Source organism: Cibotium barometz, chromosome 38, assembly GCF_041138505.1.
Source record: "Cibotium barometz isolate CiBa-2024 chromosome 38, ASM4113850v1, whole genome shotgun sequence".
In the NCBI taxonomy this organism is placed as follows: Eukaryota; Viridiplantae; Streptophyta; class Polypodiopsida; order Cyatheales; family Cibotiaceae; genus Cibotium; species Cibotium barometz.
This window is the reverse complement of record NC_141083.1, coordinates 21,377,836-21,392,891: the sequence shown is the minus strand read 5'-3', so window position 1 is coordinate 21,392,891 and position 15,056 is coordinate 21,377,836. Positions and strand designations below refer to the sequence as shown.

The 15,056-nt window shown below is 39.7% G+C and overlaps 1 pseudogene across 2 annotated transcripts; it reads left to right on the top strand.

The window, feature by feature from the left end:
• The first annotated feature begins 6,163 nt into the window (after positions 1-6,163).
• LOC147616468 (UDP-glucuronate 4-epimerase 1 pseudogene) lies at positions 6,164-9,458 on the top strand (annotated as a pseudogene). Of its 2 annotated transcripts, XR_015262500.1 has the most exons (3): positions 6,184-6,320; positions 6,571-6,594; positions 7,487-9,458. The product of XR_015262500.1 is annotated as a UDP-glucuronate 4-epimerase 1 pseudogene, transcript variant X2 (transcript). The 2 variants fall into 2 exon arrangements; XR_015262499.1 differs by lacking the exon at positions 6,571-6,594 and having other exon boundaries at positions 6,164-6,320.
• Positions 9,459-15,056: the final 5,598 nt, after the last annotated feature.

Genomic DNA, 15,056 nt, shown 5'->3' with positions numbered 1-15,056 from the left:
TTGTTTGGTTTTATTTCAAAAATTGTTTGATGTGATGATCTTGTCCTCCACTTGTGCCATGAAGCCATCAACTCATTGATTGTGCAACTGAGGACAGTTGCTTCCCAACAGGGGGGACTATTATGATCCATGTTATTTGATGAACGATAGTCATGCTCATTTATTATTATTATTATTATTTGACGGCGATGCCCGAGTATTTGTACTAGTCAGTAATGGATGGATTTCCATGTGTGGGTGGAATCCCACGTGTATTTGGTGACATTTTGGTATTTGATTTATATTTTTTTTATGATGATGCCTATTTCTCATGAACACGCTAGGATTGATTGATGCGATGTCAATTGATTGTTACTGACGTGGTTTATGTTTATGAGTTTAGGTGATGAGGTGTGCAAGGGTACGGACTTAGGTGTTGCACGGTGCGAGAGTACCGATTTACGTGTCGCACAGATGGTGGATTGAGCCGTGGCATGCAAACAGATCTCATTATTATATTCACAATATTTTGTGTCCGTATGATGGCATTCGATATTATTTTGACATCATTGTGATGTGTGTGTACGCACGCATCAATTTATTGTACAGTGTGCATGCGAGCATTAGTTGATTTATTTTGTAATGTGCATATGTGCACAAGTTAGATTATTGTATTAGAAAATTGTGCAAACCTTAGAAGGCTTGAGGACAAAGGCTAATTTAATGGCAAAGTCCAAATATGGATGTGTACTCTATTTTTGGCTCAAAGCCTACTTTTGGAATATATCACAAATACCCACGCGAGAAGAAGCCACTCATGTTGGGAGGGGGGGGGGGATATTGTACCCAGTCTTGTGTTCTTGATCTTTCATGCTTTTGATTCATGTTCTTGATTTATGCTATGATGTTATGGTTTAATTTCTTTTATTATTGAATTTGTGGAATTTAATCTCCATATACCATGGTCCTGTAACATATAAACCATGAGAGGTAAGAAAATAGAGTTTTTGGGTACTATACTTAGGTGTTAGTTGACATGAAAAACCAATGTTAGTTTTCATGGTAAGGTGTTAGGGGTTAGGGTTAACTAAGGTGTTAGTTTTTCATGATGATGTTAAGGGTTCTATTAATTGATATATGTTTTTTGGTTTTTGATTTAGGGTCTAACATGGATTTAGGATACTACTTGTAGTCTCAAACATAGAAATGCTTTTGTCATTAGCTTCGTCACTCCTATTTCTAAAAATGGTTTTGCTACCCATCTTAAGACATTGCCTCAAGGGACTCTTGCAAGCCATTTATGCCTATTTGGAATTGGTCCATTTATAACAATTCGGAATTTATTAGCTTTTAGAGAAGAAAAATGGTTATAAATCATGCACACAAAAAGGGAAAATAATCATGAAAATAATGTTTTTGTCAATAGATTTTATGTGGTATATGTCGGTTCGGCTTAGGCAAAGAAACACTTAAACAATATGGGGCAATTTTAGAGGCTTTTGGAAAACCATGTTGGCAATAACGAAGGAACATGCAAAGAGACAAAAGGGCAAGCATGTTTTTTCTCCTACATGACTAGGAAGGGTGGCGAACCCTAGATGATGATGAAGTAGATGAAAATAAGCTCTTGTTTGGACGATGATGATGGTGACAGTGGTAGTGGTGCATTGCAACAGATGATGACGTAACAAGAGAGAGAGAGAGAGAGAGAGAGAGAGAGAGAGAGAGAGAGAGAGAGAGAGAGAGAGAGAGAGAGAGAGAGAGAGAGAAGCATGGTTACCAGAGGTAGATATACTGGATTCAATGTCCAAATCCTTATCTTCTAGATAAGTAAGTGCAACCATGTTTACATATACCAACCTTCAGCTAACTAGATTCAATGTCCAAATCCTCATCTTCTAGATAAGTGAGTGTAGCCATATTTAGATATACCAACCTTTAGCCTAACTGGATTCAATGTCCGAATCCTCATCTTCAAGATAAGTAAGTGCAACCATATTTAGATATTCCAACCTTCAGCCTAACTGGATTCAATGTTCAAATCCTCATCTTCTATGTACATAAGTGCAACCATGTTTACATGCAATATTTTATTTTGAAACCTCTATTTGGATTTAGTCTCATGGGCTTTAAATTCATATCTGGCTTGTTTTTTTATGTTCTCTTTTTTCTTGTTTTTGTTGTTTTTCCCTGTCCATCCATTGATATATCCTTCCATCTCAAGGGTTTTAATTATTATCGAGCCCTATGGAGTGATCTTCATGACTCTAAATGGTCCCTCGATACTTTAGCTTTTTTTTTTATAACCCACCCTCAAACACGAGGGCTAAATCTCCTTCCTTAGTTTTTTTTTTTTTTGTAACCCACCCTCAAACATGAGGACTAAATCTCCTTAAGTTCCTTTTTCTTCACATTCTGGTCAAACCACTTTTTTTGATGACCACCATGAACCCATGTGAGGCTATTAGTCTTACTTCTTCTTCCAGTTTTTCAAGATCTATCAATCTTTAATCCATCCGCATTCTCAGTCATTTGTTCACTAATTGTAATTCTCAAGCTTGGCACTAAGTATTCCATGGGCATCACTACATCTACTCCATCTATCAAACCAAAATGGTGTATATCCCATTGTAACTTTTAAGATGTGCGATAGGAACAAAGCACAACCGCCGTAAGCTTATGTTTCAAACCATTATGACTAGCCTCAATATTCTTCATAAGGATTGCACATAAGATTTTGTTACTGCTTCCTATTTGCTTACAAATAATGTGGTCCGGATTTCTGGTGTACCACCAAGATATCCTTTAGGAGGCACTACCTATGGACATCTAACTCTGGAAATGACTTGCTCACCCACTGGAAGCAAGTTGCTTTGGAGGAGATAAATTTACCAAGCAATGTGATATTGGTTGAAGGCCACAACAAAGGCAAATTGCAGCTACATGAATTATAGTATGCTATACTTTTCTCCACTCTAGGGAGAACGATGATCTCTATCATCACATTCTCACCTTAACCTGTGCTCAACGCTTTCTTGAAAATTCTAAGAATAAAATAGTGTAGCCTTGCCTCATGTCCCAGCCATAGGGTAAAATATCATACTTTCATGTAAAGTCTTTTAAATCATACTTTCTATATACTTGTTTCTCTTTGGGAAAAAAACAATCAAGGCATTTTGGTGAAATCTAGTTAAGACAACCAGGCTCTCTCACTATTAAGATCTACCCCACTAGGTATGGGGTTATTACTCGGTTATTAGTGATGTTGTTGGTTCAATTTGTGCCAGATTACCACTAGGTAGCTCCTAACAAATGAGCCTTGTGGGTGGCAGAGCTGGTCTCCCAACTATCTAGCTAGTTCTATCAAACTTGTAAACTAACTAGCTAGTGGATTGTTAGCAAGTTGGTTTTCTGGACATCATTTTAATCATTAATCACTTTGTTTTAACAAGACCATCCTTATGGTTAACACAATAAGCATCAAGAAAACCCATGAGTAAACTAGTTAGCTTTCTACCGCTAACTAGCTAGCCAATTGTCTTGGCCAACTGGTTGGCTTTCACGATATTCAACTTGGCGACTTCCCATTTTAAGTACTGGCTTGTCAATTGTAATGAACGGGCTAGTAATAACTAGAGTAGCATAGTGGGTGACACTACAAGCTATCAAGCTTAGCTTATTGCTGATCCAATTATACGGTTAATTCCTAACGAGTAAGCTACCTACTCTGCGAGCTGCTTCACATGATGTTAGTATTATGCTCACCTCTTTTGCATAGTTGTGATCTCTCTCTCTCTCTCTCTCATGATGTAATCTCTATTATGATGTTAGTATTATGCTCACCTCTAGTGCATAGTTGTGATCTCTCTCTCTCTCTCTCTCTCTCTCTCTCTCTCTCTCTCTCTCTCTCTCTCTCTCTCTCTCTCTCGCGTGCGCACGTGTGCACGATGCAATCTCTTTGTAAGTGACAACCATCAGCCAACTAATCTTAAGTTATGGAGTGTGCCTTTGAATGTTTATGATGAGTTGCATTGCTTCATTGATGAATTAGCATGGATAATTTTGTAAATCTAAAATTAAAACTTCGAATGTGCAGATTAGTCTAGTTTGTCAAATTCCATTAAGAAATACATAAACTATGGGTTGATGAAGCTACCCATACAGAGAATTTCCCCTAAACCTTATTAAGTTACCCATAAGCTATGGGTTGATCATGAATAATTTTCCCTGAACCTTAATAAAAATGGCTACAACCAATGTTACTTTTGTTTTGTTTTCCTTTGTATATAGGAAATTGGGTGCATGTTGCATATTTAAGCTTGGAATGTCTTACAAGGATATTTAGAAACTATACTCTAAGCTATGTAACTAATATAAATAAGTTTGAGAGTTATCCTTGTTTTCTTTAATGTCCATACTTGAGTTTTTAGTATATGCGATGAGATCTTAGAGTTGGTACTTTGAGCTTCCTCCATTTTACGTAATAATTTCAAAGGCAAATTATTGTGTCTGAGAAGTGTAATTTTATATAAATGATAGTTTCCAAAGCTCAACATATATATGGTTCTCTTAAGACACATTAGAAAACATGGCTTCTCAATATTAAAAATAAGATGAATCCTTTCTAGCTTGTTTAGTTACACAAACTTAACATGCAATTGTCATGCAATATACCTTAAACAAATGATGAACAGAAAACTCCTTAACAAAAGGTGAACTATTTGTTAGCCTTGAAATTCATTAATCTAATAACAATTTTGAATGACTAACCAATTTGAACTTACGCTAGGTTTGAGTGATTTAAAAAGTATCCACTTCCAAAGTGTTGAATGGTCCTAAATGATGAAGATGTTTCAATTCACACTTATAAGGTGTGTGCACTTTAGACTCATCTCATGAGTAATCAATCATCGTGAAAGTACTCAAAACTTTATTTCTAGTTTTACATGCTTGGAGGCAAATAATTTCAGGCATGTTACCTTGGGTGATTTATCTTTATGAAATCAATAATTATTGCATGTTACTTCCAAAATTCAAAGCTAGACGATACATCTAAAATTTAATCTATGCCTTGTCAAAAATAATAATGAATTGGCAAACATAGGCAAGCTATTTGTGTCATAAATCTACCATTCAAGGGAATCATATGCTGAATACTCAAGCTACAAAGCTATCAATCTACATACTTTGGGCCTAATGAAAATAATTGAGTTTTGTGACATACACAACATGTGGAAAAAGATGTACGGTAAATATTCTTGGGCAAGAATTTTTACTTAAAGTGTAAGATTCACTTTCATAACGCTATTGCTCAAGTGGAAGAGTAGTACAAGCCAAATGATAAACATAAATGCTATTGAACGTATTATTATGACAAATGCAAGAACTATTGGTAACCCCAAGGGTGTTTTTTTTGGAGATATTTTCTACAGCTATATTCATGCACACACACATGGACCCTCCCCCCACCCCATTACAAGAGATAACGGCCTTAGCCGATCTCTTGATTCGAAACCAAGACCTCCCCTTGGGACTTCAAAGTGCTACCACTATGCTACACACTAATGGGCAAAGAGAGATTATTGCATAGGCTTCACAAAAGAACTTAAGAGAACATCCATAGCTATGCATGGCTCTTGATGATTTATGAGAAATATTGAGCATCAGTAGTAGTCAGTTTAGATACAAAATACGAAAAAAAGCTACCATACAGTAGACAATGAATGGTGCATAGCCAATGTCGTGGGTTTGATTCTTGCACTCCTCATTCATAAAACTTTCTCGAAGTGCTTCTTTTTGCTTTGATCGCGAGGGCAAATTCCTTCACGAAAACTTGTGAACCCTACCTAGGGTGCTTTATAAGCGGCGCGAGGAAGGAAAAGAATGGACAATGGAGACTATGTAGGATGACACACTTTTTGTCAAAGACAAGGTGGGGGTGTAAGCAAGCGAGTAACCAAGTGTTATAACATGATTTTGTATGGGGAACTCAGAATATTGGCTTGTGTTTTAACGTCTAATTTAGAGGGATGAATTCCTTGGGCGGGGGATGTCTGCGCGTCCGAACCGCAAGCCGTCGTGTGGAAACTTTGAATTGCTGCGTATGAGCCGGCGTGTCGGTGGCTGACTGACACGTGTGCCGGACGCGGAGACGTACGTGCGCGGCATGATGTGAGGAGGAGTCCCTCCCCCATTTTCTACACACCCTTTACTTCTTTCAGGAACTAAAGCATCTCCCTCTCTTTTTTCTCTGCTGTCCAATCAACACTCAAGCAGCCCCGGAAGCTCGCGATCGCCATAGCCATCGCTTGCAGGAAAGCACAGCAAGCCCTACTGCGCAGGTAATCGTCTTGCTATCCTGTTATCTCTTGCCATTCTCAGAGAGAGAGAGAGAGAGAGAGAGAGAGAGAGACTTTCCCTTTTTCCGCATAATTAATCCTTTCCTGGCTTGATTTTCCGTGTAACCTTGGAGCCCTGCATGCCTCAATCGATCGCTTTTGCTATGGCCTGAATCTTTTTTTTTTTTTTTCATGTCTTTGCCCTGTTATCCTCAATGATGGCTGTGTCTCCCCATTTGTTACGATGGTGCAGCGTCAGATCATTGTAAGGCAGCAGGTATCTTTATTCAAGTACATGTATGTATTATGGGTAGTTTTCCTATTGGATTTTACATGCTTTGGAAGGTGATTAAGTTGACATTTTCTAAGGGACTGGCGCTTGGTCAAAGGGTTTGACACATGGATGGATGGGTGGTTGAATGGATGGATTCACGGATGATGGATGGATGTATAGATGGGAATGGGAGAGAGTTGTCACTCCGAAATGAGAATATTGATGGCTGGATGGATGGATGCTAGAGGGCCTTCTCGAAGCCCATAAAGTATCATGTCAAAAAGAGTACCACAACTGGACATGCCTCAAGCTCCGCCAAGAAACTGATTCAGTGAATTCAAATGAAGTGGAAATGTAGTGCATGTAGCCAACCGTCTATGATGAAGTAGTAGAACACCGTCTCATGCATCCAGTCTAGGCAAAGCCGGTGGCCATTTGCTTGCTTTGTGTCTGCTCCAAAACTGTACTGCTCTGTTTTCCAGCTGGCTAGAGCCAAGATTGTACATCTGCACTAGTTCTCAGACACATCTTGTGGATAATATGTAATCCAAGTCCTCAACCAGAATGCCTTACCAGACCACCAAGATACAATGTCCAGTATAGCTTATAAATGGGAGAGCAGAGAAAGGTAGGGCTGTCAAGCGAAGGCTAGGTCAAAGAGGATGCGCTGTCAGGTGGAGCAGAGTCTGCACATTGTGTGGGATGGTCTCTTGCTTGTGTTTGAGTTTTGGGTGTGATTTCACAAGCTTTGTTCTGATGATAATTTTGTCTTGATAACTCATCATTGGGTTCATGTGCATTGTTAAATTTTTGCAAATCTTTCGGGTGAAAAGGTTGGGAGTTTTGAAAACAGTACACTGAGCAGCCTAAAAAATCATTCACCTTCTTGGTGCAGGCCTCTTTGCTGTTGGCAACTGCTTAACCATGCCTCCGTTGGTGCTAGACAACTTTCCGTCCACCCCAGGGAAAGTGAAAGTTGAGAGGAGCAACTACTTTTTGCGGATGTCATACCGTTGGCAGTCCTCTGTAGTCAACCCATTCCTTTGGCTATTTGGACTTGTTAGCCTTGCTGTTATTCTGGTGCTTGTATTGAATTCTCTAGATGGCTACAAGGCTGTACACGACGGTACCTCTGCCTGGGGAGGACTACAGTGGGAAAAGCAGGTCAGGCATTCCTCTCATGCAAAAAGAAGTGATGGCAAAGTGGTGTTGGTAACAGGGGCAGCCGGATTTGTGGGAATGCATGTATCACTCGCTTTGAAGAAAAGAGGTGATGGGGTTCTTGGTCTTGATAACTTCAATAGTTATTATGACCCCTCCCTCAAGAGAGCCAGGCGGGATGTTGTTGAGAATCATGGCATCTTCATTGTGGAGGGAGATATCAATGATTCTGCACTTCTGAAAAAGCTCTTCGAGATGGTTCCCTTCACGCATGTCATGCATCTAGCCGCCCAGGCTGGGGTCCGATATGCCATGGAGAATCCCTCTTCATATGTCCACAGCAATATTGCAGGGCTGGTGACTTTGTTAGAAGCCTGCAAATCTGCCCAACCTCAGCCAGCCGTTATCTGGGCATCATCAAGCTCCGTCTATGGCCTAAACACAAAGGTTCCTTTTTCTGAACTTGACAGAACAGATAGACCAGCCAGTTTGTATGCAGCTACAAAGAAGGCTGGCGAGGAGATAACCCACACATATAATCACATCCATGGTCTTTCAATAACTGGCTTGAGGTTCTTTACTGTGTACGGTCCTTGGGGTCGACCTGACATGGCATATTTCTCTTTCACACGGGACATATTGCAGGGCAAGGCGATCACTGTGTACCAAGGACCCAAGCAGATGGATCTGGCTCGGGACTTCACATACATCGATGATATCGTGAGAGGATGTGTGGCCTCTCTTGACACTGCTAAGAGGAGCACTGGGAGCGGGGGCAAGAAGAAGGGGCCAGCACAGTTCAGAATCTTCAACCTGGGCAACACCTCTCCTGTGACTGTTCCAAATCTTGTAAGCATATTGGAGAAGCTGTTGAAAGTCAAGGCGAGGAAGAACGTAGTAGCGATGCCAGGCAATGGAGATGTCCCATTCACGCATGCAAATATCACCCTCGCACATGTGGAACTAGGTTACAAGCCAACCACGGACTTGCAGAGTGGTTTGAAGAAGTTTGTCAAGTGGTATTTGAGCTTCTATGGTGTTGGTTCTGATGGCATGAACAGGTCATAATGGTCTGGATGTGAACCGAAAGATGAACTCTCTGCATCTTGTTATTGGTTTTCTATCCCAATATACCATATGGTGGTGGTGGTTGGGGGGCACCGTTTCACACACTTTGCAGGGGCTGAAGTGGCCACTTCACCAGTGCAATAGTTGAAGTTGTGTTAGTATGGGGCCATCCATCTATAGGCAGCTTTCTGTGTGGAATGGCAACTACTGTTCTGAAGGTTTGCGTTTGGGTCCATGCTCAAACAGATCCAGCAAAGGGCAGGGGATTCACCATTATACTTTTCCCTTCAGGTAAAGGGGATCAAGGGTGTAGGTGATAAGCTATTCATTTTCTGGTTGAGCTTTTGCATCGTGGATTAAGGCAGGCATTGTGGACAAGTAGTTGTAAGGTTTGATGGATGCCGAAGTAGCTGTTTTAGGGGGAGCTTTGTGCCTTTGTGTAGCCGAAGGCTAAAGGGACAGATCCTCAGGAAATTCAGTCGCTTGCTTCTCTTGTAAAGATGGGCAGGCTCTTAAGTTAATGCCTTCTTATATCTTCAAGGGGGAGATTTCCCTTTGTACAATGGATTTTTAAGCTATTGGATTCCTGTAACAGAAGGGGCTGACATTTTTTCAGTTTGGTTTGATTTCATCCAAAATATTGTCATAATCTAAGTCCATGGTTCTGCATGACACATGATATGCCTCCAGTTCTAATCAGAGCATGCATTTTCAATATAATGCGGGCTTCTTAAGGCTGAGGGTCTTTATAGACGAGATGCCCGGCTCACCACCATCGGACGGGCTGATGTTAGATGCAGGAGATCCCTGCCAGTGAGGGATGGGTGGGTGAGATCTCCCCTTTTTATGGGTGGATATCATGTCTGTTTGTCCAATCAGAGCTAAGATGTTTGTCTTATATGAAGGTTGGCCTGAATACTTGTGACATGTTCCCAAAAGGGAGGACACTTTAAGTGGTAGAAGGTCTTTATGGGAGTGGAGAAGTGGTTAATTATGTGCCTCAATCCCTAAGATGTGAACTTTTTATTTGATTTCTCTAGTATAGGAACAATGTTCATATTTATAAAGCAGCTGTTTCACTGTGTTTTCTGGGCTAAGTCGTCAAAGAGGCAGGCCATTTCCTATAAGCTTTTCTGAGTAGCTCCATTTGTGTACTCTCTTGGTGCTCTCACTGCAGCTTCAGCTATTTGGGCTGTGTTATGATGATTTCGGACAGACAAGTACACTCCTTTGGAGAGCGAGTGTGCCAATGCTGGATTCACTTTCCCTATGTTTATTGTTTTAGTTGTTTTGTTGTGTATGAAAGTTGCTTTTGTTCTTGCGGTTGAGATGGTTACTAATGTTCTGAGTGCAAAGACTTACAGAAACATGAACAGGATCTACCAAATTAATGCATGCCTGCCAACTGAACTTTTTCCAGAACCATTAAAAAACTTATGAGGTGATCATGACCTACCTTGCTAGGTGATTGATCAGATTCTTTGTATCAATCAAGGTTTCGAGCATGAGTATACAGGACAATATTTAGTTTAATCTTCATCTCTATGCACAGCTTGAGTGTATTCTTGTGCACGGGAAATATAGTGGACTTGTTAGTGTTGTGTCATAGTCATTGCAAGGTTTGATCTGCTTTTCGTGTACAAAGTCTCGTGCATGGTTGAATTCATGGATGTTGACTTGAAACAATGATTAGATCATAGCCGTATGAAGTATGTATGTTTAATATATATGTATCCATGTGCATGTGTACATGCACACACTTTCAAAATTTTTTTTGGCAGTATCTAGCCAATCTTTAGGAATAATCTAGTACACAAGAAGTATTCCATAACCTAAAGAGTAAGAACTCGTGACACATGGCCTGCACACCCATGCGTCTATTTCATACCAACCCTAGTTCATGGTGTAAGGTGTGCCTGAGCATGTAGGGAACCTTAGCCTGGAGTGGCCGGCTATTCTATTGGCCACACATGAAATCTTTTGTAGAGAATTATGTGTGGAAGTGTACTAGATGTGAGATTGATAATTTGGAGATTGTGGTATGCTACATCCACTTGAGATTGTTGAAAATTAAGTCGGCCAATTAAGTTGGCCATGAGTTGGCTTGGCTCTTTTTGAGCAACTGTGAGAGCTTCATGGTTTGCATGAGGAGATTGTCATCATTTGGATCCCAATTTGTTGTACAATTTTGGCAAGTAATGTTTACCAAGTTGGAAACACTATTAAGCATGTCAACATTCAATCATCTTAAGGCCTCATCAGAATGAGGAGGCTATGTAGAGTTTATGTGTCTCTAGGAGAAAGTATGAGTGAAAATAGTACCTCCCATAGATAAAGTTCACATATAACACTAGTAAGCATTAGACCACTATTTTTAGCTTGTGAATTATTTGATTCCAAAGACAATAGGCTATGAGCATAAACATGGATTGCATACAACTAAAAAAAAACAAGAGAAACAAGGTAAATATAAGGTTCCATATACTATGTGTCATATAAAAGCAATAACATCGACATCAAGTCCAAAAAGTCGTATGGAAGAGATGCAAATATGTGCATAGTGCTCAAACAAAATCCAAAACTACAATGCATAGTACCCTCACTAATATAGGACAATTGTCCAATCAAAACTATCAAAGTAAGGTAGGCATGTCCAATAAAAACTATCAAAATAAGGTAGGCATGTTGCCCAAACAAAAAGACATAAGAATGCAACACTCACAATGTAGCCACTATACCTCTCATCTCAAATCATTAATACAATGCAATTGACCACGGCTTTGGCTCCTCTCCTTTGGCATGTACTCATAGTATGAGTTACTCTCCATAAAGGACACCATCTCTTTTGCATAACAAGGCAAAGCATTGTAACATAAATTAGATTGTGTTTGTCAACTTTAAATGGGCCAAGACATATTTGCTTAAAAATTTGATGGAATTTGAATGTTGAAATTGTCATCATCTGTGTCAACATCCACAAGACAAAAAAAAAAAAGAATAAGACAAAAAAAACATGTATAAGCTTTGTAATAACCACTAATAACACCCCAAGTTTGCTTTTTGTTGCCCCTTAGTAAAGTAATGAGCATCAGATGACCCAAAGTAGTTATGTGGAATAAGTAATCCTTTGAATTGGTTTTACCATTAGGGAACTTTATTCAACTTTAAAAGAGAAAAAAAAACCAATATATTATTCACTAAATGAGGTCTATAAGTAGATTCTAGAATTATGTCATCAACATCTACCCCATTGTTACCCTTATTTTCTCTCACCTTGCTTTGAAATTCAGGTTCTCTAAGGTCCCCCTCTTCATACAACCCAATAGACTTTTGAGGTGTCTGCTCACCATTTATATCTCTTTTCCCCTTGTGTGACACTTAGTTCATTCTCCTCATGTGTTTGTTTTGTGTGACACTCTGTTCATTCTCTTGATGTGTTTGTTAGGGAGCCTCCTTGCTTACTTTCTTCTATCTTGCCCACTTCCCTGTCCCCCCTAAAGCCTGCTATCTTTTCTTTCCTCTATACATATTTTCATATGATACAAAATCAATTTAAGTATGCTGAGATCAACACGAGGTATAAACATGCATCAAAACATGATAGAAAATGAGTTTAGGGTAGCTCATCATAGCTATAACAATGCATTGTTCTTTGACTAACTCTTTTGGGAACCGTTAATCAATTTTTGTGCCTATTGTATGATAGAACTATAGAATTTTGTAGGCTAAAATAAGTATGCAAAGGTCAGATCCCCAATCACCCATGGGGATCTGACCCTTGGCCATACTTATTTTAGCCTACATTATTTTGGCTCATCATCTAGAATAGACAAAGTCTTTCTCAACCAACAAGTTATATTTGTTCCTTACACTCTGAAGAAGTGATAGTTGACTCCATCACTGCTTTGTGTGATCACATGCCTTGAAATAGGGTTGGCATATAACTTATTGGGAGGAGGCCAATCTGAATAAGTTCCCAACAACAAGGATACTAAGAGTGAACAACCTGCTTCTCAAGGATGAGCTCTTTGTTAGATATATTGAGGAGGCAATTGGGAGACTTAAAAAGAGAGGAATTTCATAGGGCTCCTGTTGGCATTTTGCTAATGAGATGCAGGGTATAATAAGGGGAGTTGGGAAACTGAGAGCTGAGGAAAAAAGAAAGGAAATGAAGAGATGGAGTGAACTTCTAGAAACCCTACAAAAAAAGAGATAAATAGGGAAACTTACAGATGAAGAAGCAGCTTTGTATCTTAAGTGTCAAACAGGCTTGAAAAGTGAGGATGAAAAATGTGTCAAGAGAGAGGAAAGCAGATATAAATGGAAAACCTTCAATAATAGGAGAAAACCTGATAGGTATCTTTTCAAAATGGCCGAGGAGAAAAATTGTAAGGAAATAATGGGAAGGGTCTAGGATGAAAATGGGCAAGGGTTGGAGGGAATTGACTTGATTGCTAAAAGGTGGGTAGAATTTTTGGGTTCCACTCTTAGTCTGAAAGAAGACTGCTCATGCATAATGTTTCAAGCGGAGAACAAACTGTTAGGACTAATTAACAACAGAGTGGACCCTGATAAAGCCAAGTGGCTTGAGAGAGAGATAGATGCTGAATAATTCTGGGTAGCCCTTCAAAATCTCGGGAGAGAGAAATCCTTGGGTGGGATGGGTTGTCAGTAGAATTCTTCATTGCCTTTTGGCCATCTTTAAAGGACTTAGTTTGGAAAATTTGTAGAGAGGCTTTCACATCAAGCAACTTGGAAAGGACTTGAAGGAGGGGTTGGTGAAAGTCATTCCTAAACAGGCAGCTTGTGACAGATTCAATCATCACTGGAGACCCATTACCTTGTTGACTGTTATATACAAGATCCTGGCCATAATTATTGCTCTAAGGATTACCCCTATTCTCCAAGAAATCATCTCCAAGAGACATATGGCTTCATAAAAGGCAGGTTAATTTATGATAATATATGCTGTTATGTTGGGGAGAGATCTGGCGAGATCTGGCTTTGAGAACATATCATAAATGCATATTACTTCAACTTGATCTTGAGAAGGCTTATGTCAAGGTGCATTGGTCATTTGTGCCTAGGGTGATGGAAAAATCGGGGTTTGGTGTTAGGATTGCTACATGCATATATACCCTTACTTTGGGAGGACGCTCTAAGTTGATGTTGAATGGGAGGGTGGTGGGAGGGTTTGAAGTGAATAGGTATGTGAGACAGGGTTGTCCTCTTGCTCCCCTACTTTTTGCTATTGCCTCTCATCCTTTGATAGTGGCTTTGGAAGATGCTTATGCCAAAGGGAGGGTAACTGGATTGAAGGTGAGCAACTGGTAATACAATACTTATGATTCTTAACTCTTCTTGAAAGCTAATAATGACAATGTGAGATAGGATTTATCCATTATTCAAGAGTTTGCAGAAGGTTTTGGGTCTAAGTGAAATATACATAAGTCCAAAATAATAAGTCCGTCTGAGGATAATGACTTTGATCTAGAGAGATGGGGATGCGAGGTTTTTAAAAGAGGACATATTGTAAGACATTTAGGGGTTCCTTTTGGGGTAGAAGTTACAAACAGGCAATTGACCGACTGGGCCCTAGAGATATTTTGCTTGAAACTTAAAAAATGGGAGGGCATCAGAATTCCATTCCATGATAGGGTGGCTATATGCAATACCGTGCTGAATGCTTACATCATGTTTTTATGCCCAAAAGTGCTAGTGTTTGGGAAGTGTCACTGGCAAAAGATTGTGAGTCCCATAAGGGATTTCTTATGGAGGAATGGAAGCTCTAGCAAGAAAATCTGAGCCTAGCTTGCATGGGATAAATTAAGCTTACCCAAGATTGAAGGAGGTATTGGTATTCTGTATCTTCCTTCTCAGGCTATAGCAAAGATTGCCTTACTTCTCCCTAAGTGTCTTTAGAAAAAGGAGATTTGGACTAAAATAGAGGATATTTGGACTAAGATGTTAAAGGATCTTGTGGAAGACTCCCATATCTACTCAAAGGGTAGATGGCAAGGTCTAGGATGGAAGGACAAGCTGTTCTCATATGCCCCCCTTAAAATCACAGGTTCTCCCTTTTTTGTAGAATGCTTTGCAACAAATGGAAAGAGGCTCTAGGGTTGATGGGATGGGATGGATGAGGTAGAGCTTCAGGAAATTATCTATTGAGCCTTGGGATATGATGGACCCACAAATTTAACCCTCCTTTAGCCCTTTAGGATCCCAAATTGGCT